Here is a 23072-nt window from a genome sequence, read left to right as displayed (position 1 = left end):
CCTAAAAGTGGGACAATACAATTTCACAATGAGTGAAGATAAAAGCCACTTGTGTTCACCTGGAAAGATAGTAGAATTAGCTAGAGAACTCCCTATTCCTCAAGCAATCATGACTGTTGAAGGTTGCCATCATTCAGCCTCTAACATGCATCCCTTTCATCATCTCATCTCTCTCTGCTTATGCTCCAGGCCAATGTGTTCAATTTTATACAGGAAAAGGGCCATGATACATATAAGCATACCAGAGGGGTTACTTTTTATCCCATGCAAAAAATATGTTCACAGTTCAAAGCTAGGTGTCCTTAGGTACTTTCACTTCCACTCTCCTCACTATTGGAGAAGGGGGAGTCAATGATTTAAGTAATCAGTTTCTGTGGATTACTCCTATTCATGTCTTGTTCCTATAGCCACCCTATGGCATGTCAGTTGAGAAACCTGAGTTGGTGTTTTTAGGTGCAATAAAGCTCACCCTTCATTTTTTTAAGTTTATCTTCAAGGAAGTCAGAACATCTGGAAGGCCATCGATGTCTTCACCTTCAAGCTCCTCAAAGTTATCAGTCTCATCACCAAATGGTATTTAATAGACACCATTATGTCACTGACACTTCAGCTTCTGATACAGGAGCAAAGGGAATTGGAGTGGATATACAGCAATCTATCCAGCAAAGCTGCAGTTGTATAAACATGATGTAACACAGGCAAAAAAAAAAATCTTTGGATTGATAAGGTATATACATGTTTTTTCCCCCTTTCACTGATTGTAACGACTGACTTTTCTGTCTCTGAAAGGAAATAAACTGGTAAAAGCTTGTGTATGCCACTTATAGAATGTGTTTGTGCGGGAGAATTTGCCCTTTCCATATGGTTTAAATTATTGGCAAAGTAAAGCTAAACAAGTGCAGTTTGAAAGCATGGTGAGAATGACTTCCATTTTGGATATTTATAGCTGTCCACAGCTATCAATGTTTTTATCTTAAAATTATTAGGGCAATTATAGGCCAGGAGGTGTGTGCTGAGCTTGAAAATATAACCAAGAATGATTCATATACTAAAGACTATATACAAAAGTAGCTTCTCCAAACAAGAAGAGTGATTCTTTGCATTTTATTTTATCCAAGGATCTTGATATAGTTTTTTCCCTGGAGAAATTCCCCATCTCTTTTCCATTATTTTGATGTTTTTCCTATTTTTGAAAATGAAATTATACAAGAAAATTAAATAAAATATACAAATATAAAAAAGGAGGCAGTTTTTGCAAGTGATGTGGTTTTTTTATGTAGAAGGCTCAATAAAAGCAAGTTAAAATAATAGGAAACGATTAAAATTCAGTAAGCATACTAATTAAAAAAATAAGCAAAGAAATCATTAACTTTCCTACACACACCAAAAAAAGTCGTTTGAAATTATACAGAAAGAAAAGATCCAATTTACAATAGAAATCAACAATTAAAAAATCTAGGGATAAACTTTTTTGAAAAACAAAGAAAAAAATTAAAATTCTACTGAAGATATCAATATGTAGGAAGACGTGACATTTTCTTTTGTAGAAAAACTCATTATTGTAATGATATCAGTTATCTCTAATTTAATCTATGAATTCCTCTGATCCAATTAGAAAACTGATTTTGTGAAATGCAAAAAATTATTCAAAATTTTGTGTGGCAGATGATTGGATACATCAGATTATTGAGAAAAATATGAAAGAAAAGAGTAACAAAGTGAGACAGCTCTGCTAAATATTAAAAGATATTATAAAGTTAAATTAATTAAAATAGTATGATACTGGAACAGGAATAAAAAGATGAATAGAATAGATCAGAAAATCTAAAAATGGATGCAAGTACATTTGAGAATTTGGTATAATTTGTGGAGGAAAGACTGATTAGTCAATAAATAGTGTTGGGACAACTGGCTAGCCATTTGGAAAATAATTAAGCTAGATTCCTACCTCACTCATTACACTAAAATAAATTCCAGATGGATCAAAAAAAATGTAAACTAAAACCATAAAAGTAGTTTTAAAAAAGCTCAGATGACTGTTTTTAATAAAATTGGAAAAGGAAAGGCTTTTAAAAAATGACACAAGACCTGGAATTCAAAAGGAAAAGACTGATAATTTTGACTACGTAGAAATGAAAGTTTTCTCTATATTTAAAAACATCAATAAAGCCAAAAGATAGAAACTAGGCAAAATGAACATGACAAATATGGTAGACAAACAGCTAGTTTCTTTAATACATTTTTAAAACTCTGAATTTGAAGATCCATAAAAAACAAATGAAAACTCAATAGCAGAAGGGACAAAGGACTCAAAGTGGCTGGCCTCAGAAAAAGAAACACTAATTATGAAACCTATGAGGAGATGCTCAACCTCACTAATTACTTTTAAAAATGGAAACTAAAAGAGAGCAATACGCATTTCAATAAAAATAAACAGATTAAAATTTGATAGTATTAAATACTAAAATTTCTATGCACATATAGACAAAGATAAAAAAACGATATTGTTGGTGAAGATTGTTAGAAGGAGAATAAATTAGTGTACTTTTTTGAAAGGCAATTTGGCATTATTTATCAAAATATATAAATTTCCATTGATCTATCAATTATGCTCTAGCCATTTAAGCAACAAATACACTCACATAAACATTCAAAGATACATGTACAAGCGGAGTTTATATTCAACCAGTAGACAAAGTTACAGCTATACTGGTTGTTAAAACACGGAAACCTCTCTAGAGGTAAATGGTTGCTCCACTGAGCTCCTTGGGTTCCTCACCCAATACCTCAGCCACCTTTACTTCTGCAGTGGGCCTCTTCATGACCCTGCAACAAAGGATTATTGCCTGGTCCAGCAGGGTCTGCTAGAATCTTCCCCCAGCACTAAAGTTGGGATCCATTTTTATTGGTTGGTGCCCATGACATAAAACATTATTAAATATTTTCAATGTCACTTCTGTGAATAGAGTGTTCACTGCAATTTGTAGAAAAATATCAAATACCCATTAATAGGAGATCAATTACATAATTTGTGGTAGAACAATATCGTGAAATATTATGACACAATTTTAAAAAAAGAGCTAAATGTATATGTAATGATATGGAGAAATATCTACAATATATTGTTAAATTTAAAAGCCTTGTTGTAAAACATTATGTATGCTTCTGTTTATATATATGATAAGAAATATTTTTAGTATGCATAGAAAATGTCAGGAAGGATACACACCAAAGAGTGTACTGGGTAGTGGGAGTCTGGAGGTAACAGGGGACTCTTACTTTTTATTTGTATACTTCTATACTATACATAATTCTTTTACTTCCTTTTACAAATGAACCAAATTGCTTATAAAATAACAATGTTTTTTAATGATATGAAAATTTTTACTGTATCACAGATATTTTGAGTCCCATTATTTCAGGAGTCTTGAAATTTCATTCCATGGACCTCTTGCAGTCTAGTGAAGCCTATGAAACATTTCTCACAATAATGTTTTCAGGTGCCTAAAGTAAAATACATAGTAGTACAAAGGCAACCAATTATATTGGAATACAGTTATCAAAATATTAAAAATAAAACAAATTTGTGATATAGTAATAGAAATGTTTTGATTATTGACACATTTGATAACAATATCCAGGAGCAGGTATAATAACTAATATAATTTCAAAGAAGTAGTAAGCATAAATGATAGTTTGAGATATCTGCAACAATTATAATGTGACATGAATATGAGTCCCCGATATCATTAATACTGCTGTGGTTTGTCATTTACATTCATAATTGGAGGAAATGCTAAATTTTAGCTGGCTGTTAATAAAAATAAAGATACAATCTTCCGTATCCTAGCTTACAGATCCTCTGAATTCTATGGGCTACTTGGGAGACCATGTATTCCAGATTAAGAAACTCTGCCTATTATATATAAGTTTGAAAATATTAGTCACTCATTTGGAACAAATTTCATGTCATTTAATGTAGCTGTGTGGTCCCCTTGTTTAAAGAGAGCCATACACAGCTGTGAGGCAAAGAGAATGGAGTCCTCAAAAATGAGTCCCATATCATTGTCTTTTTAAACAGAGGCTTACTGTAATAGTTTATATGAAATTAGCTCAACTTTTCAAAGTAAGTGCATCTACAATATTTCTTTTCTCTCTCTACTTTTCCTGTTCCCTTCGTCCCCTATCTGGACATTGGCTTTCTTTTCTTTTTTCTTCACTCTAGCATTTCCCTTCTAGCTGCTCTGCTCTCTAGTCTTTCCACATTTTTAGATTGTCTTTTAGCTTGTTTTAATTCCAGCTCTTGATCTTGGTTTCAATCATGGTTATAATTAACTACTTATAAATCAAGATGTTAACTCTTATCCATTATAAGGCATGCAATTTGAGGTAGTATTTCAGTAATAGGGATGGATTTGTATTGATCCATTCACACGACAACAGAGTCCCCACTGTGACTAATGATACAAAAAGTCAAGGGGACTGGGATTAGTGGTTATAGTGTCAGTGGTTACAGAATAGATCAAATTTAACAATCCTACATAGGAACCTTGGATTGACCCTGTATTTTGACATAATGCTTTCTAATCTGTGACTTAAAAAAATATTGCTGTCAAAAATTACTCTTTTTCTGAAATTATACTAAATTTTGTTAGTTCTACTTTTCTTTGCCAGTTTTGGAGCTAAGTTTGAATGGTTACTGTGTGCGCATGTATGTATGTGTGTGAGTGTGTGTATGTGTGCAAGTGTGTGATGTGATTACAAAAGTAGCTGTGACTGATCAAGGTGGAAGATATATAGATATATTTTGGTTTCAGAAAATACGTGTTCTAAACTCAAAGAGACTGGGAAACAGAAAAGTAATACTCACGTATAGTGTAGCTGAGTCATATTGATAGTGAAATGTTAGAATGTAATATAGGTGGGTTGCAAAAATAGTGCAGCTCTTACAGTAATTACCCAAAATCTCTTGCTGCTGAGATCCCCAATGATCTCATCTATTCAGAGACTTGGTTGTTTAGCTTTCTCTTGTATACTGTAAGATCTATAATTCTAATTTACCACCCTTTACTTGAGCCAGCTTCTGTTCTTTACAACCAAATATGTTCTGAATAAGGTAAGTGTTTTGAGAAAATTCCTAATTACAAGTTTGTTTTGTCATGATTCAGTTTGAGAATTCTAGTTAATTTGATTCCGTTTGTTGGAGTATATATGTAGTTAGTATATAAGAGGCTATTGTGAAATGCCCCCAAAGTTGGAAATAAAGTAATATTCTTTGAATGAAAGAAGTAAGAATCACACATAATCATTGAAATATAGAAGTAATCTACTCTAAAAAGATAGTTTGTAAATATGTGACTGAGGACGTTTTGGAAACCCTTCAATAAAGTTTAATCCATAGATTTAATCCTGTTAATAGAAAGAATGACTTAACAGAGAGGATGACAATTAAGTGCAGAATAATATATTGCATAGGAATGCTAACATATCTTCCCCACTATCCTGGGTGTGATGAGAGAGCCCCCAAGTGCATCTGTATATTTTATATCCTGACAGTGGACATGGATACATTGGCCATCACAGACTATCTCCCTTCACTTTGATTCATATTTACAAAGCAACAACTTCCTGATTATGTACATGTTTCTTATGTAGATTTTCCATTAGAGAAAGAATACAGTGGCCAGATGATAAATAGTGTTCCAGGGTACTTGACCATTATATTTATCAATGAAAATTAATGGAATGAACTTCTGGGTTGTACATCATTTTCTTGTGAGCCTGGTTAGCAGGAGATTTGCTGAGCCTAATCTTTTCTTTCTTGATTTACTTTTTCTTGCTTTCTTGTTTTCTAGAAATTATCCTGGAATAACTTCCTGGAAAGGGTGCACTGAAATTTTCGTGTATTGCATTTTTGAAGTTTCTTTATTATGCACTCATACTTGATTGAGAGATTGGTCCAATACACAATTCTTGATTGAAATAATTTTTACTGATTATTTGGGAGGCCTATTACATTGTCTTTTAGCTTCCAGTGTTGCCGTTGAGAAGTCTGATGTCATTCTGATTCCTTATCTTTAGACAAGACCTGTTTTGTTTGATGTTTTTCTCGTTGGACGCTTTTAGATCTTTCTAGGAACTGCAGACTCATTTGATAGCTTTTCAAGAGAAGTGTTTTATTTTTAAGACCCATCTTCCTGATTAGGTTTCCTGCTGAGATTAATTTGAAAGGAATTCAATACTCAAACACTTATTTTTTCGGTTGTTTAAGAAGCTCAGTGCATTCTAAGGAAAGGATTTTTAAAAATAGCCATTAATCTCTAATCAGGTTTTCATATTCTTTGAAGAAACTTCTGGTCAGCAACAGGAATGCCTAAAGGAAAGTTAACCCTAATTACATTATTTGTTCATTCAGTTAACATTTATTGATTCTACTTTGTGCCTATTGCTGTGCTATATACTGGCGTGAGGGTGAAAATAGAATGAAAAGAAAAGCCACAGACTGGAAGAAAATCTTTGCAAAACACCTATCCAATAAAGGACTGGTAAACAAAATATATAAAGAAGACTTACAGCTCAGCAATAAGAAACCAAATAATCCAGTTAGAAAGTGGACAAAAGGTCTGAACAGGCTTCTCACCAAAGAAGACAGATAGATGGCAAATAAACATATGAGAAGATGCTCAATCTCATATGTTATTAAGGAATTGCAAATTAAAACAACAATGAAATACCAGTAGTATGCAACTACTAGAATGGTTAAAATCCAAAATACTGAAAACACCAAATACTGGGGAGGATATGGAGGAATAGGAATTCTCATTCATTTCTAGTGAAAATGCAAAATGGTACAGCCTCTTTGGAAATTTGAGAGTTTCTTACAAAGCTAAACATCATCTTACCATAGGATCCAGCAAGTGCACTCCTTGGTATTTATCCAAATTAGTTGAAAACTTATGTCCACACAAAAACTTGCACGTGAATGTTTATAACAGTGTTATTTATAATTGTCAAAACTTGGAAGCAGTCAAGATGTTCTTCAGTAGGTGTATGGATAAACAAAACATGCTACATATGTTGGAGGGAGTATTATTCGGCAATAAATAGAAATGAGCTATCAAGTCATGAAAAGAAGTGGAGGGATCTTAAATGCATATTGTTAAGTGAAAGAAGCAAATCTGAATAGCTTACTTAATGTATGATCTCAACTACAAGACATTCTGGAAAAAGTAACACCGTAGGGATAAATAAAAGATCAGTGGTTGCCAGGGCTTTGGAGGAAGAAAGGAAGGGATGAATAGGTGGAAAACAGGATTTTAGGGCAATGAAGCTATTATGCATAATACTGCAATGGTAGATACACGACGTTACACATTTTTCAAAACTATACAACACAAAGAATAAACTTGGACATAAATTATGGACTTTAGTTAATAATAATATGCCAATATTCATTCATCAGTTGTAGCAAAAGTAGCACTAGTATGCAAGCTGTTAATAATAGGGAAAACTTTATGCAGAGTAGGGGCAGGGGAGAGGAGGTATCTGCGAACAATTTGTACTTTCTAAGTTTTCTGTAAACCAAAAACTGTTCTAAAAAGTAAAAGCAATTAAAGTTTGAGGACCACTAACTTTTAGGATTCCATATTGATAAAGACCAGTATTTCTTGTCCCTTTGTTCAAAAAAAATAGACACAGCCTGAGTTAAGGTCATAAGCCTCTGTGAGAGATGATAATAGTTTATGTCAAAGGACTGTCATAGTATACTATTTTCCATACCATTCATTTTTTGTACAGAAGACCCTTCTTGAATGGACCATGAATATAGTTTTGATATGGTCCTCTGAATTTTAATACAGACTATACATCTTCTTTTAAATTACATTTTCCTCTCACAGTTTCTTTTTAAATCACTTGAAATCTTAAAAAGATGGGAAATGCTTCCAGGTTTTTGTTAAGATTAATGCCCCTTTTCCTCCCCTTTATGAGGCCTTTGACTGGTACTTTAATTCTAAGGGAATGTGCCCACCAGTTCTAGGATGTCTGCCCCGGGAGATTAGTTGGTGGTTGACTTCTTACTATATGTACTCAATCAGTCTATGATTGGCCAGAAAATTTCACATTATTTTGTACCACTTGAAAGCAGAAGGGGAGGAAAATATCCCCCCAAATCCCCAAATTGCTGTCTCCAAGTGTCCAAGTGCAATTTGAAGTAACAATTGAGTTTGACCAGCTTAGTGCAACCCTGAAGCTCAAACTGACTCTAAACCTGTCTTTAATCAAGTTAACCACAACATGCAGTCAGGGAAGAAGCAGGCATTTGTTATTATGTCCTGCTTGATCAATACAAAATGCTACTCAATTTCATAACTCCTCACAGCACTCTGAGCAGCCCAACTTCCTCTTTTGCACCTCTCAACCCATTGCCAATCTAAATTATTATGTGCCTGTATTTTTCAGGATGATAAATTATGAGAACAGAATTTTTCAAAGAGAACTTTTTTTAGAATAACATGGAGTTATTTTAAGGTGTGTTTTCAGCAGATAGTAAAAGCAGCAAACTAGAAACTTAGCTAAGTGAGTGCTATGTTCCAAGAATTCAAGTCCTGAAGAAAGTTATTTTAATGTCAAAAGAATGTTGACAGCATCTCTTAGTGACACAGATCTCACTCAAATCTCCCTTTTGCCCTTGGGGATGAAGTTGAATTTCTAGTGACATTGAGGTTCGTAATATCAAACATCTTCTAAACAAGAGCTAAGCAGGTACAATTCTTTATTTTTTCCTGGAAGAGATGGTAAAGAGTTCCCCATCAGCTCATTTGTAAAAGAGCCATTGGAAGAAGGAAGAAAGGAAGAGTCACTAGTGGTGGCAAATTTCTTTAAAAAGAGGTAATGAATGGTCAACGTTACAACACTAAGATGTGAAATAAGGACTCAGAGTCTATCTCTCTTTTTTAAACAGCTTTATTAAGATATAATTCACATACCATATAATTTGTCCATTTAAGATGTACAATTCAATGTTTTTTAGCATATTCACAGCATTGTTCAACCATCACCACAATCTAATTTTGGAATATATTCATCCTCACTAAAAGAAACCCCATACCCATTAGCAGTCAATCCCCATTCTCCCCGCCACCCCACCACCTCCATTCTGAGTAACTCTATTTTCTGTCTCTACAAATTTGCCTTTTCTGGACATTTCATATGAACGGAATCATGCAATATGTGGCCTTTTGTGACTGGTTTCCTTTACTTAGCCTAATGTTTTCAGGGCTTATCCATGTTGTAACATGTATCCGTACTTCATTTATTGATGAATAATATTACAAGTTTTAGAATATCACATTTTATTTATCACTTCACCAGTTGATGGACATTTGGGTTATTCAAACTTTTTGGCTATTATGAATAATACTGCTTTGAACATTGTGTACAAGTTTTTGTGGGGAGTATGTTTTAATTTTTCTTGGGTAATACTTAGGCATGGAATCACTACATCACATGGTAATTCTGTGTTTAACTTTTTAAGAAACTGCCAAATTGTTTTCCAAAGGAGCTGTACCATTTTACATTTCCACCAGCAATGTATGAGGGCTCCAATTTCTCTACATTCAACCTCTTTTATAAATTAATTTTCTCAAAAACAAAAAGGAAGGCAGGAAGTCCAGAAAGAAGGAAAGAAGAAAGGAAGGGAAGGAAAGAAGGAAATAAATAAATCAGCCAATGTTTTCCTGCTTAAAAGGTCATTCTAATAGTGGATTAGACTTTTTATAGTCAGGTAATATAAAAATAAAGGCCAAATTGCATTGACTATTTTTTCCTACATTATCAGCCATTTTCTCAATGAAATCATGATTCTAAATATTTTTTATGATATATGAAGGGGAAAAATGCAAGAAACAAAAATTGTTTATGTATTCAAACATGTTTCACACGGGCATGCAGAGTAAAGAATCTGGAAGAAAATACACCAAGGTTCTAATAATTATCTCTAGAAATCAAGATTACACATGGATTTTTTTTCCTCTGCTTTTTGCTTTTCTATAACTATCTTTGTAAATACAATAAGCCTGTGTAGTTTTTTCATTCTAAGGAGAAAGTATGATGCTCCTGCCAGTAGGCCCCATAGCTCTCGTTCTCAGCGTGGCTGAACATGAGAATCACGAAAGGAGCTTTTTTAAAAAATAGCAATGTCTTGACCTCTTCCTCCTTAGAAATACATATTCAGTTGATCTGGGATGATTCCAATGTGCAAGCAGAGTTAGAACTTCACCCTCTACCTTTAATTGCCTGCTATTTTATTTGTTGAGTTTTGCTGGAGGGAAAAAAAGCCTTCCCACAGGCTGACAGTCTCCTGGTGTGAGCTTAGTTGGTGCCATTTTATTTATGGTTTGCAAGGTATTATCTTTACTGGGTTACATCTGGAGAGGCTTCCTTAGCATCAAGAGGCTACTTCAAGAAATATGTGAAAAGGTGTCCCAAACTTTCTTCTGGCAAGTGTCATGGGAAGATCAGCAACTTAATGTTGAAATGAAACCATCTGGCACTTAAGGAGTTCTATACACATAGTAAGGTGCAATTTTTAAGGCACTCTTCAAAATAAAGCTATCTTTGACTTAATGGATGATATTATTTAGACAATGATTTACAATGCAATCCTCTGCTGCATGGTAATGAGAGATGCACAGAAGTGGTCTGGGGATGGGGGAGAGAAGATGGAAGTAAACACTGAAGACCTCAGTGAGAATATGCATCACTGAACGTTTACATCTAGTGCCTTCTCCTTTTTATGTGCAATAGGTGGTTGGAGAGAAACTGGATCCATTAAAATTCTTGATTCTGGTATCTACTATAAAGTAACATACTTCTTGAATGAAGAACAAAGTTACCTTCCTAGCTGAATAATGGAGCAATGTGACTTTATGTCTCTGATACCTTCAAAACTAGGGATATTTGATGTTTCTGTTAGAAGGATCTACTCCTGAAGCATCTGAAGCCTTTTAACTTAAAAAATTGGAAGCTTACATTCCTTGATAAATCTTTCTCTTGGCTCCTGTCTGGTCTCTCTCTGGTGGAGTGAGAAGAGGGGTAAAGAGAATGGTTGTCTTTCTCTACGACAAGGGGGAAAAGTGCTACTGAATTTAAGCAGCTCTTTTTCACAGATGTCAGTTATTTTTAGAAGAATTATTCTCAGCTTTTCATCCACAAGCCAATTTTAATGAGTTTCAACTAGGTACACAATATATGGTAGTTTTGTGGGAAAACTGCCAATGATGAATGACATTATTCAAGTCTTCAAATTCTTATGATCCAGAATTAAAAATACAAGTCCTCAAAAAATTATTAAACAAACTAGAGCGTGAAAAATTCCATGAAAATGATACATAGTTCTGTAAGATTTTTAAGAATGGAGAGAGCAATTTTGGATGTAGAAAATGTTTAATGTTTTTCTAGCATAATCTCAAAGCTGAATTTTCCCCTACCATTTAAAAAGTGGTGACAGCTTTCAAATGAATCTGCCATCCCTTTAAATTCAATCACAAGACTCTGTTTATCCTTTCCTCTCACTGCACTGTTTATCATTATTATTTCTATGTAATAAATGTCAGAAAGGTTTTGTTGTTTTGGCCTTCTGGCTCCTGCTAAAAATAGCCAAACTGCCAAATTTAGAATGTTATTTTGTAATCACATTGCACACTAATATCAAAGAAGATGCCAGATTCTTCTCCTGGTTAACTGTGGAAGTTTAAACTTCTTAACTTTAAACATAATGATGTTTATCGTTTATTGAACTCTTTCACTTTGTTCCTTTCTCTGTGTTTACCTCACTCTAAGGTATTATCTTATTTAATATTCAAAAACATCTTATGTATAATTCTTATAACTTCATCTTCATCATAATTCATGAAAATGCATACAGTGCCTTATTTTCATTGATGCCCTTTTGTAAGCTATAGCAACTAATAAAAAAACCTAGACAGGTACGTGGTTGTTTCCTCTGTTGTATTGGTTGAGTTTATTCCCATCCTTGCCTCACTCTTTTTTTTTTTTTAAGATTTTTTTATTTTTTTCCTTTTTCTCCCGAGAGCCCCCCAGTACATAGTTGTATATTCTTCGTTGTGGGTCCTTCTAGTTGTGGCATGTGGGATGCTGCCTCAACATGGTTTGATGAGCAGTGCCATGTCCGTGCCCAGGATTCGAACCAAAGAAACACTGGGCCACCTGCAGTGGAGCACACGGACTTAACCACTCGGCCACGGGGCCAGCCCCCTTGCCTCACTCTTTTAAAAACATCTCTTGGTAAGTTTGTGAGTTATACATTCTATTTCTATTCTTCTACTAGTTACTCTTAAATAGTAATGTATACTTAATAAGTTCTGAGGTGAGTCAATAATTCTATCCTTCTCTTGAAGTAAGACAAGGACCTTAAAATATTTTCTCCCATCTCATAATCTGTTATTTTTTAGTTTATTTTAATCTACACACATACACTTCTAAACATTTAAACCTAGATTTATCAACGTTCTTTTGATTTTTTTGTTTGTTCATCATGGGTTCTTGCACGATCTCTTTCCTTCTATATTTAATTTCCTTCTTGCTGAAGTATATTTTTTGGTAATATTTCAGTAAGGATCTGTAAATACAACCTGTCTCAGTGTTTGTACATCTTAAAATTTTCTTTTTAATTTTAAAATTTATCTTTGATGTTCTAAAGTTTCACCATGGTTGTCTTAAGTGTGAATTTTTTTAAAGTTACTCTATTGTCTGCTCTTTGAGTATGAAGATTCATAGTTTCTTTCATTTTTGGAGTATTGCTTCTTTCCCAATCTCTCATTCTGGAGAGACTATTTAGTAGATTTGTTAGACATATTTCAGAGATTCTCGTTCTATCCTCCATGTGTCTTTTTTATTTGTAATAAAACATTTGTTTACCAATAAGTTTCAATTAATTAATTGAGAAATTACATGCAAACAATATGTAAGGTACCATGTTACTTAACTTCATATATTTATATATTTAGAGAAAGACAGAGACATATATATATATATATATATATATATATATAATCTATTTTACTACATTTTAGGTGAATTTCTCAGATCTGTTTTCAAATTTACTTGTTTCCTCTTTATTTGTGTTTAACATACTGGCTAGTTCATATATTGAGCTTTTCCTTTCGATTATTATATTTTTAATTTTAGGATTTCCATTTTACTCTTTTTCAAAACTGCCTCTTCTGTTTTAGGAGATGCTGTCCTTACAACTTTTATTTCTTCCTTATTTGCATCTTTGAACATTTAAACAAATTTATATTCACATTGTTCTATTTTCTATTGGTTTTAACATGTGAATTCTGTTCATTGTGATTCCTGGCTCTCATGGACTTCTGTTTCCTTGGGTACTTCAAATTTTAGACTGAATCTTTCTTCAGATTGAATTGATTTCTAAGGATATGTCATGGTTCAGGGTTGTGAAGTCATTATTGTGGGAGGTTCTATGTCTACTTCTGCCAATCCCATGGGCCTCTCAACCAGTTTTTACAATTGTTTCTTGACTTAAGATTCTTTTACCAAGCATAATATGTGAATTCAACCCCCTATCTCCACATTGTATCAGTTTAGATTTCTCCCAGATGATTAATTTTCACTCATGACCTAGGACAGGCAGCCCATTTTTTCTTGTCAAATTCCAAGTCCAATGGAAAGAGCTTTTCTAGTCCCTTCCAGGCTCTTGGTTTTACACTGGGAGTGCTCCTATAGTTTCCCATGCCCCTAGGTTTGCACACTCAACTTATGTCTTTTTTTCTGTCTCTCTACTCTCAGCTTAAAGCCTCAGTAACTTAGAATCAGGTCATGTAGCCTCATGACCCATTTGGCTTTATCTCCCATTCATTGCTCTGGCTTCAGGTTGATTCCGTTCATTTCTGGCACTATGTGATTTTCCTTTTTTATTTTTAAGCTTAGATATGGATATGCATGTTTTTGTGGTTGTTATCATCTATTCAGCAGTACTGTATGTTTGGAGCAAGGTGTGTCTAGGGGTGGCAATCAGCCATAACGACCGGAGACCTCAGTCTCATCTATATGATACCATAGTTAATTTGACTCCCTCTGTATCTTTAGTTTGCTTACTTTTTTTCCCATTAAAACCAACAGATCACATAGGCTGTCTTGAAAACGCAGCCTTGAATCCTGTTGCTCTGTCTTTACATGTCATGCTTGTCAGAGATGGCAAACTCCTGGAGGACAAGCATTGCACTACCTGTAGTCGTGTATTAGCATCACTGGAAAATGAAAATAAACTTAGAGTGGTATGCATGGTATTCTGAGGATTTTGCTTGCAAAGAAAAACATCTTTTTCTATGTTGGCAGCTTTCTTTGTGGCAACTCTGTTTCATAGATTCAGGCTCGAAATGCAGCTTTCTTTTGGGTTTGGCAGTGGCATTTGGTGTCTTCATATTATTTCCCTGCTTCTTTAGAATAAACAAGAAGTTTTGCTCCCACTTTTGCTTGCTGTGACCAATGTCAAGAAACTAGAGGGTCCTTGGGCACCAGCCACAGTCATTAGCTGCAGTTGCTTGACTTAATACTTGGTCAAATGTCACTCTCAAGCCTGAAATATAATAATGAGAATTTTTTTGTGTCGGGGGACGAGGGGTAAAATTATGAACTATAAAACCAGAGTGACAGGAAGGTGCTAGGAGAAATGTTCAAAACATTGATGTGATTTATGAACATGTGGCAAACAGATGTGGTGGAGTAATAGGGACCCCCTTCTCCTTTTATAAATTTGGATCACATTTGTGTCTCTCCCACGTCCCCCACCCAGGTTCATAATATGCTTTATTAAAATTCTCTACAGGGCATATGGGTGATTAATAATTGTTGATGACAGAAATTTGGTTTTGGTAAGCTGCACAGTGAAAGATAAATACAACAGGGGTATTTTAACCTCTGTATATTAAGCTTATTAGAGTGAGGCTTCTCTGTAAGATGGTCCGTGTTGAGATTGTGTGTGATTTATGGAAATGTCACCAATGACCCTGGTTCTGGAAAAACTCTTAAAATCTCTTTTGTTGTAATCATCACTTGAGTTTCAGTTGTCACTGGGGAAAATCATTTTTGGAAAAAAACATAATCAAGAGAGGTTAAAATATGCTTCAAATAAAATAAGTATTGGGTAGCTATCTAGGAATAAAAATACAAAGAAAGCCCTGAGATGGATATTGGAAATAGAAATTTGTAACCAATTCTAAATGTGGTATGGAAGAGAATAGGGAAACATTGAAATACTGGCTTTTGATTCGATTCTCAACACTGACATGTCTGGAACCTTTAGATAAGCCTTTTAATTCTTTCTACCTTTGTTAAGAGAGCAAGAGTTCTGCAATTAGTGTCTATACTAAAGCTTGAAAAAAATGTTTTAATGAAACAAAAAATTTTAATAAGCATTGCCTCTATATGGCAAGAAATTCAAATGGTACAAATGTATTTATAGTGAAGAATTTGTTTTCCTTTCATCCTTCTCAAGCCCTCAGTTTTGCTTGTCTAGAACCAACTACTATTAGTTTGAAATTATTTAAGAAAGGTCCTAATATTATAAGCCTATCCTTCAAATAGGAATTTTGAAATTTAGCACAAATTGCATTCAACATCCTGTACTATTCACAGTGAGTTACTAGTCATTTCTAAAGCTGATAATTATAGCAAGATCATATAACTCTCATCTCACTCAAGTGATATATTGAGGAAGTTTAAAAAGGATAAAGGAAAAATATTCAAAATAATGAGATTAATGCTACAGGCCTAAGGATTACTGATTTGGGGAATTTTTGCTTTGGGCTGAGGACTTTGTCAGGCAGAACTAAAGATCATACTACTGAGACTCTTGATTTGCAATTTCCAAACTCCCCCCGTTTCTCCCATTCAAGAGTATGGCTAGCAGTTGTCTGAGAGTCACAAAGAATGATTGCTAGATGGGGGCCTCCTACAAAGTGTTACAAGAGTCAGCATGCAGCAAGTCTGTGCTTAACTTGTGGGGTTAAAGGAGAAAAAGAATCATGCTTTACTTCATGCCCTCATTTTTCATTCAATTAGAGTAAATTATAAAAACAGTAACAAAAATGAAAACACACATGGTAACAATATCCTAGTGTGTTTGAGAAATAATGCAGAAGATGGACTTAACCAGCCTAAAAAATTTGGGAAACCATTCAGGGTTCGAAATGGAAGTCTGGTATTTTGATTAGCTAGACAACTTTCCTTCAGCTCTGTTCACATCATCAGCTCTCTCTCACCTCTATCAGTAATGACTAGTAACTCAGTGTCATACCTGTTTCTCAGAGAATCTATAAGAGAGCTTCCCCACTCCTCCCCCCAAAAATAAGTGCTGTTGCATTTTTTGCATCTTTAGAGTGTTTCCTTCTCAGTCTGAAACTGGGTTAAGACATTTAGACTTGAATAAGTGGAAAGTCTCTCTTGATTCTTTTCTAAATTGAAGTGCCTTGGTGGTTGACTATTGAAGAATGATTTACAATTCCTGGAGTACTTTGTGGGTTTGGTTTTTAAAACCAGTTCTTAATATTCAAGCTACTTGGAAGTTGGAGCATGAGTAATAGCTAATCATTTCTAAAATGTGGAATTTGTCCAGTTTTGAGGAAATACCCAAGCTGATATGTTCTGAAAAATGTAAATTACCACATTCAATTGTCCTGGAAACCAATGGAGAAGCAGTAGTTTTTTTCTCTAAATTATAAAATAATTTGATGTTGGAAAATGAAAAACTCAAAAGAGCAGATTTTCCTGTGCCGATGTTAGATTCTTGAGATAGTCCCCATTTGCTATAGTCTGGCCCCACAATGACACCATATACCTTCAGGTCTTACTAGCTCAAATTTTGAGAAGGGACAAGGGAGCCACAGCATCTTGTATGTCTTTTCAAAACAAAAGTTAATGTTACATTAATCCAGACTTTCAAAAATAAATTCAAATATCCTGGTATCCCATCAGTATAACAGTTTTGAATTACCCAACAATGAGACCAGCTCGCTTCTTGACTGCCCTTAGCTAATATGAACAAAATAATGCTTGCATCTTTTTATCATTCATGAAACTAGTCAATAAACATTGAAGATATGTATAAGCTGAAAAACTGTTTTAATTAATGAGAAGAGGCAACCAGATAACTAAAAACTTGAAAACTGGGTTTATATCTCACCTGATGTTCTATTCTTATTACCTACAATGTTAGTAAATAAAATCTCCACTCATTCTATCATTGATTCCACAAATAATTATTTAGCACCCTCTATGTGTCAAATGTCTTGGTAGGAACTATGTGTGCAAATGTTTAAAACCAACCAAATAAACAAAATGAAACAATAACCAAAAAACCACTGTCCCTGACTTTTAGTAGCTCATATTGGGGGAAACAGAAATATAACTACCAAATAAAAATCCTACACAATATGACTGCTATAATAGAGGTTTATACAAAATTCTATAGAAATACAAGGAAAGGAAGAACTTGCTATCTCTAGAGAAGCTAGAAAGAAGTCGCATAAACTGTGTCTCATGTTGGTATTTTCCAGGCATGAAAAAAGGATGATCATAGTGAGGAATGTGAGAAAGAATACAGAACTGGGAACGGAGATATTTGGGAACAGATATTGGTAAGGATGCTTGGGTCCACATTACAAAGTGCCCTCTATATCATGTTAAGAAATTTACTTATATTCACTTTAAGAAATGAAAAGTCTTTTAAGATTTACAAGTAGAGGGACCGACATGATTAGATTTGGGTTTATACAAACTACTCAGAACTATAAAAAATGTATTCTGGGGAACAAGACTCTAGGGAGGAAGAACAAACAGGAAGCTACTCAAAAGAGGAAAACCTGAAACAAGAAAACTGCAGTGGGGCTGAGGAGGAAAACAATGGAAATTAAGGTTCTTGGCCCAAGACACGATTGTATATGTTCATCCCTATGTTCATCCATTCCTTCCCCCAGCAAGCTCTCCCTCTACCCTGTTCCCACCTCCTACAAATTTCCCATTTACCTCTTTAAAAAATTATGATATATTTCAGACATACAGAGGCTATAAGGACTAATGTAATAAACACCTGTGACCTACTACACTGTTTAGGAAAAAATATTAATACTGATGAAGTTTTCCGGGTGACCCTCCACGTTGATACATGTAGCTTTTGTTTCTTGATTTTTATTACTTAGTAGTGTTCTATTGTATAAACATATCAAGATTTATTTTTCCATCTCTTGTAAATAGACACTTAGATTGTTTCAGATTTTTGGGTGTTATAAGGAATGTTGCTATAAAAATTATTGTCTAGTCACTTTCTACACGAGTGAGGTTTTTTATGTATGAACATAGGAGCAGAATTCCTGTCAGAGTATGCATTTTCAACTTCAGTAGATATTGACATATTGTTCTCTAACGTGATTATACCCCTTACAATCTTACCAGCAAATTAAAAGATTAAATTAAATAAAAATTTAAAAATAGATAAAATAAAAACTCTCTGTGTTCCACAACTTTACCAATATTCAATATTGTCAGACTTAAATTATTGCAAGATTGTGTCAGGTCTTTTAAGCTGTTGAAGGTTCTTTGACTTTTGCTCTGAGATCAGAAGCCACTAGAGGTTTCTAAGTAGAAGGATGAAAGGATCTGACTAAGCAAGATCCCTCTGGCCACCAGGTTGAGAATAGACTATAAAGAGATAAAGGGAAGGAACCAGTTAGACCAGTTAAGTGACTGTTGCAATAAGCTATTCAAATATGATGGAGAATTAAACTGGGTCATAGCTGTGGAGGAGTGAGAACTAAAAATATATCCAGACTCTAGATAGGCTTAGAAGGTGGCAGTATTTTGAAAGTAAAGACAATGGATTTGTTGTTGGATTGCAGGCAGGGGGTGTGAAAGACTCCAAGGTTTTGGCAAGAGTTACTGAAAGAATTCCGTTAATGTTTACTAAGATGGGGAGGAATTCAGGAGGAGCAGGTTTGGAAGAAAGATCAGGAGTCAGCTTTGGGCTTGATATGTTTGAGAAGACTATTACGATATCCAATAAAGACAGATAAGTCTAGAATTAATTTGATAGTTCTGAACTAGAGTACAAATTTTGAAGTCTTTATTATATAGATGGTACTTAATGCCCTGGGATTAGAAGAGGTCACCAAAAGAGTAGTGTAGTCAGAGAATAAAAAAGATCCATGGACTGAGCCCCATATTTAGGGGAGATGAGGAGAAGCCAGCAAAGGAAATGGAAACAGAGTAGAAAAACCAAGACAGTGGCCATACCAGAAGTCAAAAAAATGTGTCCCCTGCCTCTGATTGATCAAGTAAATTGAGAGCTGAGATTTGATCATTAGATTTAACAACATGAAATTCGTTACTGATTTCTCAACAGCATTTTTGGTGGAACGGTGTGCGTGAAAGCCGTAGAGCATTTTAAGAGAGGACAAAGGAGAGGAATTAATTATTCTTTGTATGATTTTGCTATAAAGGGGATTAGGGAAACAGGGCCAGAGCTGGGGGGTGGATTGGGGTCAAAAGAAGGGTTTTTTTAATATTGCAAAAGTATCAGCACTTTTATGTTCTTATGGGACTGATCCAAAAAAGAAGTAAAAAATGATGATGCAATAGAGAGAAGAGACAAATCTGGAGTGATGTCCCTGAGTAGTTGAGAAAGGATGGGACTAGTGGATAAGTAAAGGGAATATGAGCAGTTCATCAGTTGTGGCCAAAGTGAAGGCAGAATAAATGGGCATGGATGCATGTTAAGGGATAGAAATGGTGGTGAAAAAGCACAGAATTGATAGCTTCTCATTGAAATAAGAAAAAATCATCAGCTGAGAGTATGGAAGAAGCAGTGTTAGAAGTTTTAGTAGAGAGGATAATGCATGGAATAGTGATCTAGGAGAAAGAGACTGGTACCTATTCTTTCTGATTTTTAACCTATCTTGGATTATTAGATGGGAGTTCAGGTATTTTTGTACTGAGGTTGAGCTACATAAAGTTTGTACTTTACGTATGTTTACATTCAGGCACGGGCTAACATAACCTAACCTCATTCAATGCAACAAACAGAACCAAAGTGGGTAAAACTCTATGAAATTTGCTGTTAGGGATGTTGTTGAATACTTTTTTTTTTGCATTTTATAATGCCCCTATATGAGACTAACAGGAGAAAATTCTTCATGGTTCCAGACTGAGGAATAGTGCTTCTTTTATCATTATGAATATTGCAAATCATGTTATAGATTCCGTTTGTTTCTTTTCTTTGGCTGTTAGGAAACTTAGAGTCGAATGTATGCTTCTTGTTTTTGTCAACCACTTGTGAGTGGTGTGTTCATGTCTGCTGCTTCTGTTATTAAAAATAACTACACAAGGGGCTGGCCCGGTGGTGCAGCGGTTAAGTGCACATATTCCGCTTCAGTGGCCCGGGGTTTGCTGGTTCGGATCCCCGGTGCAGACATGGCACCACTTGTCAAGCCATGCTGTGGTAGGCGTCCCACATATGAAGTAGAGGAAGATGGGCACAGATGTTAGCTCAGGGCTAATCTTCCTCAAAAAAATAAAATAAAATAAAATAACTACACAAATAACTAAATACAGAAGAAGTGGATCATGCATGACTCAGTGATCCGGTTCTGTGTACCTGATGTCTAAAAGAAAAAGCAAAGTAAATACCTCTCTTGCAGGAAATATGCATAACTTCTAACCTGCATTCTGAGTGGTAACCTCACTTTTTCCTTCATTCCTATTTATCCCATCATCCTATTTTCTTAAAACCAATTTGATCCCCCATTTAATTTTAATTTCATTTTACCATATTACGTTGAGTGTGTTTTTAAAATAAATAATGAAATGAATTATTTTGTTTTCAAATAGTTTAGTGAAGTTCCCAGAGATTTGCAAATGCTCTGCCATGTCAATGTAGAAAAAGCCATACTCCGTGGAGTTTTCATTTTGTTGTGTTTTGCAAATAGGATTCCTCAGGCTTTAGGCAAGTATTTTTCTTTTCAGACACTCCTGAATGATAGTCTAACTGGAACCCACTTAAGCTAGGGAAGATCAAGTGACAGAAGAAAGTGTTTGCTCCCAAACTATCCATACTATCCTAACAAATAACCCAAAATAAAAGGTCATTCATCCTAACATAAAAGAATATTTCCCTTCACACTTGGTTGTCAACATAAAACTGTTAGCTCTATTAGATGTATTGCTCAGTGAACCAATTCTGTGTACCTGATATCTAAAAGAAAAAGCAAACTAATCAGAAAAGGATGCACCTCTCCTGCAGGAAATGTGCACAACTTCTAAAATACATTCTGAGTGTTCACCTCACTTCTTATTTATCTCATCTTATTTATTCCACGATCCTATTCTCTTAAAACCAATTTCATCCCCCCTTTTAATTTTATATTTCATTTTACCATATTACCTCAGAGGTTCCCCATGAGGAGGAAGGAATATTAGTACTTCTAGGTTTCTGTGGAGGGATCAAAGCTTAGGCAGATGAACAGGTGAATCAGATGGAGCGGCCATATCCCCTTGTCCACACTAGTACGTCGGCCATCACGATGATGGTTTTTCTCATTCCTTTAGTAGCTTTTAGGTTTACACTGGAGAATGACTGACCCCTAAAAATTCCTCTCTTAATCTTTCAAAGGCTTTGGTGTAGTGGAGGCAGCAAACTTGATCAAACTTTGCATAGCTTGTAAAAATAACTGAAAGAGACGATCCTCCCTAAAACCAGGAAATAAAATGTCACCACAACACTTGAAACCACAGTTAACACATCATATTTTTAAGTGCCTAGGAGCTAAAAATTACCCAAGTTACTTCCAGTCCTCCTCTTTTCATGAAAATTGGTGATTTTAGGAGTACAGTAAAAGTAACTTTGCTCAGAGGAATACTTGATTCTCTTGTCATGCTGGAGTGATCCATTGGAGAAACCCTGATTAGATCCAGCAGTAATGACTCCAACCCTATAAGAAAATTCAATTTGTTAATAACCTGCTAAGGTTGGTAGAAAAGACCTGAATTGGGCTCTAACTTCAGGAAGTAGTACTGTCCTTAGAAAAGTCTAGACAGTGGGACAACAAAACCTTCATTCACACTTAGATGTTAACCTTGCGAGCAGCTCATTCTCCCTAGAACCACCAGAATGCCCATCCAGATAATTAAGTATCATTTTAAAGTTGTAGGATAGAGATCACTAGTTATGGAATCAAATTATGTATTTTAAATGAAATTTTTAGATTCTCTGAGACACAGGGAGAAATTAACTACCAATGAATTGCAGTTCTCAAGGATCTACACTGCCCAGATTCAGACACTCTCCCCTGAATCTCTCCCCACCCCTAACCCTCACCCTCACCAGCACTTTGGGAACTGCAGAACCCTTCCCTTTCTAATTTCTGGGGGGTTTTTCCCCTCAAAATGGTGCTAGTGTGAAACTAGGTGTGGGTGGGTGCTTATCAGACAGATTAAATTTATGTAAAAGAGTGATAGTAGTGAAATAAGGGTCACAGAAGAGAGAAGAGCTTCAGAAAAAGAAAAATGAAATGATAGATTGTCACCCTGGTCATTTTAATGAAATGGTGTTGAGAATAGGGAAAAGGCAGATAGAAGAAGAATGAAGAAAAACACAATAAAGAAGGAACAAGAGCGAACAAGAACTCCAAAGAGGGTAGGATAACTGCATTCTTGTCTTCTCTTAGAGTCCAAAAGCAGATCTTGTCAGAGGCAGGAAACACCTGTCATCTATGTCTCATGTCACCACACACCTCCCCTTCCCACCCTATTTTGGGCAAAGCTATCAGGGTCAGCAGAATTAAACAAGCATGAGAACACCAGTCCATACTTTTCCTTGTAATTTTTTAGTGTGCTTTTTTTTTCCTGCTGTTACCCAGAAAGTTAATTGTTTTAGTTCAGCCTCTGACATAAATTTTATCTGTGTCATGCCACTCGGCTGAAAAATGTGGTTTGTCTGGGGAGAATTCTCTCAATAAATCAATATTTTAATAATATTCACC

Source organism: Equus caballus, chromosome 9 (genome assembly GCF_041296265.1).
Source record: "Equus caballus isolate H_3958 breed thoroughbred chromosome 9, TB-T2T, whole genome shotgun sequence".
NCBI lineage: Eukaryota > Metazoa > Chordata > Mammalia > Perissodactyla > Equidae > Equus > Equus caballus.
Note: the sequence above shows the minus strand (reverse complement) of the source record.